The 7103-nt window shown below is 42.8% G+C and overlaps 1 long non-coding RNA gene across 1 annotated transcript; it reads left to right on the top strand.

Moving 5' to 3' along the window:
- Positions 1-1840: 1840 nt before the first annotated feature.
- On the top strand, positions 1841-3211 carry LOC144458435 (uncharacterized). The gene is made up of 3 exons (XR_013487914.1): positions 1841-1985; positions 2217-2282; positions 2366-3211. It is a non-coding gene; the product is annotated as an uncharacterized LOC144458435 (long non-coding RNA).
- The last annotated feature ends 3892 nt before the right edge of the window (positions 3212-7103 follow it).

Raw genomic sequence — 7103 nt, 5'->3', positions numbered from 1 at the left:
CATATTTATGGGAAAAAAAACCCTGCTTACAGCTGCAAATGTATGGCAAAATGCAATACGGCATTGTGTGGTTAAGCATGTTATCTTTGGGACAATTTAAATTAGGTTGGCCAGGAATAAATTGTCGTGGCAGCAAACACAATACCTTAGTCCCAAACAAATACATTGGACAAAGCTTCATTGCTGTAGAGTGGAATGAAAAGTCTCACCTCTCATGCATTAAATCTCATATTCTTGAAGGGATTGATGCTAACAATAGTTCACTAAGCCCAGCTTGTGGAGCCCTTTAGCCATAATTGCTTGTAGCAGCAACATTTTGCTGCAATAACAGCCCGCTATTGTGGAGAGGAGAATTAGAAAATTGTCAAAATAAAATATTTACTCTGCCTGGCAGTCAAAGGGGGTAAATACAAACACACAAGCTTTGGACTTAGAGCAGCGTTTCCTCTTTGGAAGAGCACTGATAGTTTTGAGAGAGGCATAGTTTTAGCCTGTGAGGAGTCACCTTCAAATATCAGCTGCACCAATAATGATCAATAACAGCAGAGAAATTTTATACCTGCGGGCTGGAAAACTGGAAAATGCTTCTTGACATGCGTATAAGACATTATTCAATGATGTACGTGCAGTTGTTTCTTGTCACCTCTCTGTCTGCTTGTGCTAAATTTGAGCTAGATTTCTGCTATAATGTCTATTATGCAAATGTTAATGGTGCTGTTTGTGGTTGGCTTTGGATGGTTATGACGTATGGCTGCGAGTCACTCATTGGGATGATGACATCATCTCACCAGTCTGTAAACTAGCCAGGTTGAGGTTTTTTTTAAACTTTGGCAAACATTGAGGAATTATGGAGAAGAATGAGCACCAACCAATCCAGCATCCAGCTAGCCACTGTCTAGGTGTTGGAAAATAAACTGGGTGACCTCCATGCAGCAGGAACTTCCAACAGGATATCAGAAACTGTAATCTTACTATATAATGACGAAAACTCTGTCTGTGTGTGTCTGTGTGTCTGTTCCACGTTTTTCTCCTCACTGACTTGGTCAATCCATGTGACATTTGGCACAGTGGTAGAGGGTCATGGGAGGATGCGAATGAAGCAATATTACATCAATTGGCCAAAGGGGGCGCTATAGCAACTGATTGAAATTGCAAAATTTGAATGGGCATATCTCATGCCCCGTATGTCGTAGAGACATGAAACTTTGCACAGAGACGCCTCTCCTCATGAGGAATAAATTTGCCTCAAGAACCCATAACTTCCGGTTATATAGATTTTCCGCCATTTTGAATTTTTTGAAAAACAATTAAAATCGATCTCTTCCTAGGAAGTTTGACCGATCTGCATGAAACTCGGTGAACATAATCTAGGGACCAATATCTAAAGTTCCTTCTTGGCAAAAGTTGGAAAACTTACTAAAACTGAGCTTCTATAAGGCAATGAATATTACGGAGGGCGTGGCTCATCACATAAAGGTGGATAACATCTCAAGTGTTTCACTGATCACCACACAACTTTGTAGGCATATGACCACACATAATCTGAGGGGACCCCTCCATTATTGACCCTCAAACAAAATGGGGGCGCTAGAGAGCTCATTTCTTATCTAGGCCTAACCGCCATATCGATTTTTACTAATATCTACTTGGTAGATATGTATGTGGTAGGACGGCACAGCCCATCTCCACCCATGTTGTTGTGTGCGTATTGGATCAGTGGGAATGGTGGTGTAAACTCGCTCCTTTGCGCCCCGCCCATTGAATACTGATGGGTTGGCAGCAATTATCCTATTGCACCTTGCGTACTGGGCGGTGCTGTGCGAAGTTATATCTGGGGGAGGGCTGCGCGTCTCGGATGTGCGTCCTCCTACCTCTTCCTGAAGCCTGGGCTGCGCCTCGGCAGCGTGGTTTGGCGTGGCTGTGTCGGCTCCACGTGGCTGTCTTGAGACGCTGGTTACTGAGCTTCCTCCGTTCACTTTTGTCAGGTATGTTCCGCCGCTATCGCTGCATCTCTTGGTTATATTAGTGGTGTGTCTGATGCGCTCTCTGCTTTCTAGCAGAGTTGGCTTGTATTCCGGCCGGAGGTTTGGGAGTTGGGTGTGTGCGGCCTCGGAGCTGTGCGTAATAATCCACGCTCTGCGTTGGATCCCTGCGTTTTTGCGCTTTTGTCGAGCTGCACACAAAATGTGACTTTGGTCTCTGATTGTTGTTGGCAGTTATTAGGCTGCATCCCTTCGCGGCTACCTCCCCTGTGGCCTGGGAAGCTGCGCCTTTACTGACGGGTATGTATGGGTGCATTTACATGGTTTAATCTATCTAAATGTAATTCGGCGTAGTAATTTTAACCTATTGTATATCACCGCAGGTGGCTCCACCTCTGAAGCGGGCCGCTGCGCTACTGCTGTTCTGTCTGTGGGTTCGCTGCGGCAGGCTCACTGCTCGTCTCCCGTTTTTTTTTTATTACTATCGTTTCGTTTGTTTTGTTTTGTTTTTTTTTTCTTTATTTACTAATCCAGGTGTGAGCGCAGGCTTGCTGCCTTGCACGCCTAGAGTAAATTTATTTGGATGAAAGTGAGTGTTGGTTCCACCGCATGTGGCGCTGTCTCTGTAGAGGAAATTAATGCAGTGTAGGATTTAAAGCTGCACCCGGTGCACTGATCCTCGTCAATTAACCTATCAGTCTTTGGTTAATTATTGTTTTTTTTGTTTTCTTTTCGTATTGTAATCAGTTATTCATTGTTATTGCTTACAGATTTTATGATCATTTATTGTTATTTTTCTGAACATTCTGTGTTTAATTATTGAGTTATTCTTCTTAGTAGCTTTTGTTTTTTTTCTTTTTGCTATTGGTTTATGGTGAGCGCGGGCTTGCTGCCTTGCACGCCTGGAGTAAATTCATTTGGACAAAATCGAGTGTTGGTGGCACCGCATGTGGTACTGTCTCTGTAGAGGAAATTAATGTGTTGTAGGATTTTAAAGCTGCAATCACACTGATCCTCATCAGCTAACCTATTAATTTTGGGTTAATTATTGTTTTGTTTTCTTTTTGTAGTACCATTAGTTATTCATTGTTTACAGATTTTGTGGTTATTCATTGTTATTTTCTGTAGATTTTGTTTAGTTATATAGTTACCTTTGTTGGTAGATTTTGTTCTTTTTCTTTCTTTCTTTTGCTTTACTGGGTTAACTGGGAGTGTGTGTGTGTGTGCGAGTGGCAATTAACAGCACAATCAACCTTGGTGGTGACATTTTGGGCCTAGCATAGTGTGGTGTCAGGGCAGTTGTTTTATATGTGTTGCCCTTTGCCCTGACTAATAGTTTGCTTCTTTTCTTTGGACAGGAGCTGTTGGGCCGGTGCGGCAAGTGGCTGACTGATCCCTGCGGTGGTGGTCCCTTCACTCCCTGTATAGTCGTGCACTTGGGTGTCATTCAGCGTTTTTTTTTTTTTTTTCTCACGTGTGGTGTGTAGTATCAGGACCCTTCCCCTTCACCTCAGTTGGTCATCTCCGCCTGGTAAGCCCTCAGCCCTGTGCCTAGTGTTTGCACTTTTATAGCAAACCTAACCAACCCATTAAGTAGGCCCCAAGGATTGTGCCATATCTGGCCACTTGTCATATTATCTCTTACCTCATCACCCAGAGACTTTATTCAAATTTTGAGATTTTAAATTGTTATTAATAAACTTTATTTTTATAATTTTCTTGGAATCACCTCTGTCTCTCATGTCATTCGTACCTGTGTGACCTTTTTGTCAGCGTTAGAGTGGTGGTCCCCTCTACCAGATTTCCTGGGGGTGAAATTCCCCTAGGTGGCGTTGTCGGACACTTGTTAACTAGCAAAAATAAATCTAACCCTCGTAGACCTTGCCACATGTAGAACAGGACGTCTCAAATTGACTGGAGAAATTTAACTCTAATTGGCAACTGGGTGGCGCTATAACAACAGAAAAATGCTCTAAAATGGCTAAAATGCGACCGATTGCTGTGGCTCCTCCTGTGGCCGAATGTTTTGTATTTTTTCAATTCAATTCAATTTTATTTATAAAGCCCAATATCACAAATCACAATTTGCCTCACAGGGCTTTACAGCATACGACATCCCTCTGTCCTTAAGACCCTCACAGCGGATAAGGAAAAACTCCCCCAAAAAAAACCCCTTTAACGGGGGAAAAAAAAAACGGTAGAAACCTCAGGAAGAGCAACTGAGGAGGGATCCCTCTTCCAGGACGGACAGACGTGCAATAGATGTCGTACAGAACAGATCAGCATAATAAATTAACAGTAATCCATATGACACAATGAGAGAGAGAGAGAGAGAGAGAGAGAGAGAGAGAGAGAGAGAGAGAGAGAGAGAGAGATGCAGGTAATGACAGTAGCTTACAACAACATTAATGAAAGTAATAATATTATAGTTATAGTTCTGGCTACTGTGGTACAATATGTTGAAAGTATGTATTAATATCAGACAGCATACTTGTGTGACAATAGTCATATGTGTATAATAACAGTAGAAGTATGACTAATGACTAATGATGGCAGCAGCAGCAGGAGGCATCTGGCAGGACCACGGCAGCAGCACAACCACACACGTCACACTGTCCAGGCACCGCTGCGGTATGAGTTATTCTGAGAGACAGTGGAGCACAAAGGCTCCGGAGAAGAAGCCGAGTTAGTGACATCCAGAATGGCCGAGTTAGCAAGATGCAGTAATAGGATGAGAGAGAGAGAGAGAGAGAGAGAGAGAGAGAGAGAGAGAGAGAGAGAGAGAGAGAGAGAGAGAGAGAGAGAGAGAGAGAGAGAGAGAGAGAGAGAGAGAGAGAGAGAGAGAGAGAGAGAGAGAGAGAGAGAGAGAGAGAGAGAGAGAGAGATGAGAGAGAGAGAGAGAGAGAGAGAGAGAGAGAGAGAGAGAGAGACCGGTGTATTATAGGGGGTCCTCCGGCAGACTAGGCCTAAGTCAGCCTAACTAGGGGCTGGTACAGGGCAAGCCTGAGCCAGCCCTAACTATAAGCTTTATCAAAGAGGAAAGTCTTAAGTCTAGTCTTAAATGTGGAGACGGTGTCTGCCTCCCGGACCGTAACAGGAAGATGATTCCACAGGAGAGGAGCCTGATAGCTGAAGGCTCTGGCTCCTGATCTGCTTTTGGAGACTTTAGGGACCACGAGTAACCCTGCGTTCTCAGAGCGCAGTGTTCTGGTGGGATAATATGGCACTATGAGCTCTCTAAGATATGACGGAGCTTGACCATTTAGAGCTTTATAAGTTAACAGTAGGATTTTAAATTCAATTCTGGATTTTACAGGGAGCCAGTGCAGAGAAGCTAAAACAGGAGAAATATGATCTCGTTTCTTAGTTCCTGTTAGTACACGAGCTGCTGCATTCTGAATTAGCTGGAGAGTTTTTAAGGACTTACTAGAGCTACCTGATAATAGAGAGTTACAGTAATCCAGCCTTGAGGTAACAAAAGCGTGGACCAATTTTTCTGCATCTTTTCGGGTCAGGATAGGCCTAATTTTCGCAATATTACGCAGATGAAAAAATGCAGTCCGTGAGGTTTGCTTTAAATGAGAATTAAAAGACAAATCTTGATCAAATATTACTCCGAGGTTTCTTACGGTAGTGCTAGAGGCCAGAGCAATGCCATCTGGAGAAACTATGTCATTTTTTTCTTCTAATTTTTGGTATGACTAAGTCATGGTATGGTATGCTGTACTCAATGGGTATGGACTAGTGGTGAATAAGGACTGGTGTGTTGATGGGAATGTGAGGTGCTGTTCTGTTCCGTTCCTGCTGTGGATCACTTCTATACACCATTCAGAGGTGGATGCAATCTGGCACTACCCGTGATAAGGAGGAGTGACCATGCAGACATCTTATTTAGGTCAGGATGTGCGGACAGTTCAGTTGTTTCACACCCAGAAACTATGGATTACCAGAAACGTCCAGAAACATGGACAATTACACAGCAGCAGCCAACCGAAGAAGCAGAAAAAGGACTCAATCACAGTTTGTGCTGTACCTTGTATAATTCCATCTGACAAATAAATGATGATTGATTGACCATATTTGAATCATTTTAGTATCAACGTTCAAATCCAGAGTTAAACTTCCATTTGAAATATTTTTGACAGTATTCCCGGGAGAAAAAGGGCCAGGAAAACAAAAACAGGGGGATATATATCTTTTGTTGTTGTTTTGATAAATGCATATTAGAGCAGTAGGGGGGAGCAGGGAGATTTGTGAGAGGGGATATGATTTAGTGGAGTCTGTGACTGATGGTGTGGAGTGAGACTTTCCTTCCTTCACTGGAGAGCCAGCGGTGGAGACGAGCTGAGTCTGAGCAGAGGCGATACCCATGATGGAGAAAGGAAAACAAGAGGCTGGACCACATCATGGAAACAAGACCCTTAGCAGCTTTGTGTGACACCAAGGTTTTGAATTTGTGAAGGAGGGATGAGACACTCAAGAATTTGGGAAGGCTGAATACAGAAGGACTGCAGGCTGGAGCCAGTTGCAAAAGTCCAGACAGGAGATGATTAAAGCACAAGGAGGTGGGCAGAGTCGCTGCAGTGGAACAGCCTGATCTGACACATTTCACAAGGTGTAAAACTTATTTTGTTTTCATCACTGTAATTTGTTTACTCATTGAAAGTGTGACTTTTTGGGCCACAACTTGATAAGTGACCTCATTCACATTTGTAACATTTTCAGAAAGTATGTGAAAAAGTGACACACGGTGCTCTTAACAAGTCCCATGCCAAGATGAAGTGAAAAATGCAGAAATGAGGTGAGTACAGAAAGGATTATTCAGTGTTTGTGTCAAAATCTATCATTAGCGCTAACGTCAAGCAGATAACAACTACAAATTCAGATATATTTGTTATTTATTCATTGCAATAACTACAATTACTGACTCACCATGGGGCCTCTTCCCAGACACATCAACAACTGCAAAGAAATAATGACCTTCTGCCATTCTTCTTATGTTTAACTCGTGCTGTGTTCTTTTTGTGCAATGATCACACTTTTAAAGTAACTGACAACAATAAGCCAAATGAGCTGAAGTAACAGGTGGGTTAAATTTTTAATCATCATCATGATCAATAT

The sequence above is a fragment of the Epinephelus lanceolatus genome, chromosome 17, assembly GCF_041903045.1.
Source record: "Epinephelus lanceolatus isolate andai-2023 chromosome 17, ASM4190304v1, whole genome shotgun sequence".
NCBI classification, from domain to species: domain Eukaryota; kingdom Metazoa; phylum Chordata; class Actinopteri; order Perciformes; family Serranidae; genus Epinephelus; species Epinephelus lanceolatus.
The sequence above is the reverse complement of the archived record's forward strand: the minus strand, read 5'-3'. Positions and strand labels throughout refer to the sequence as shown.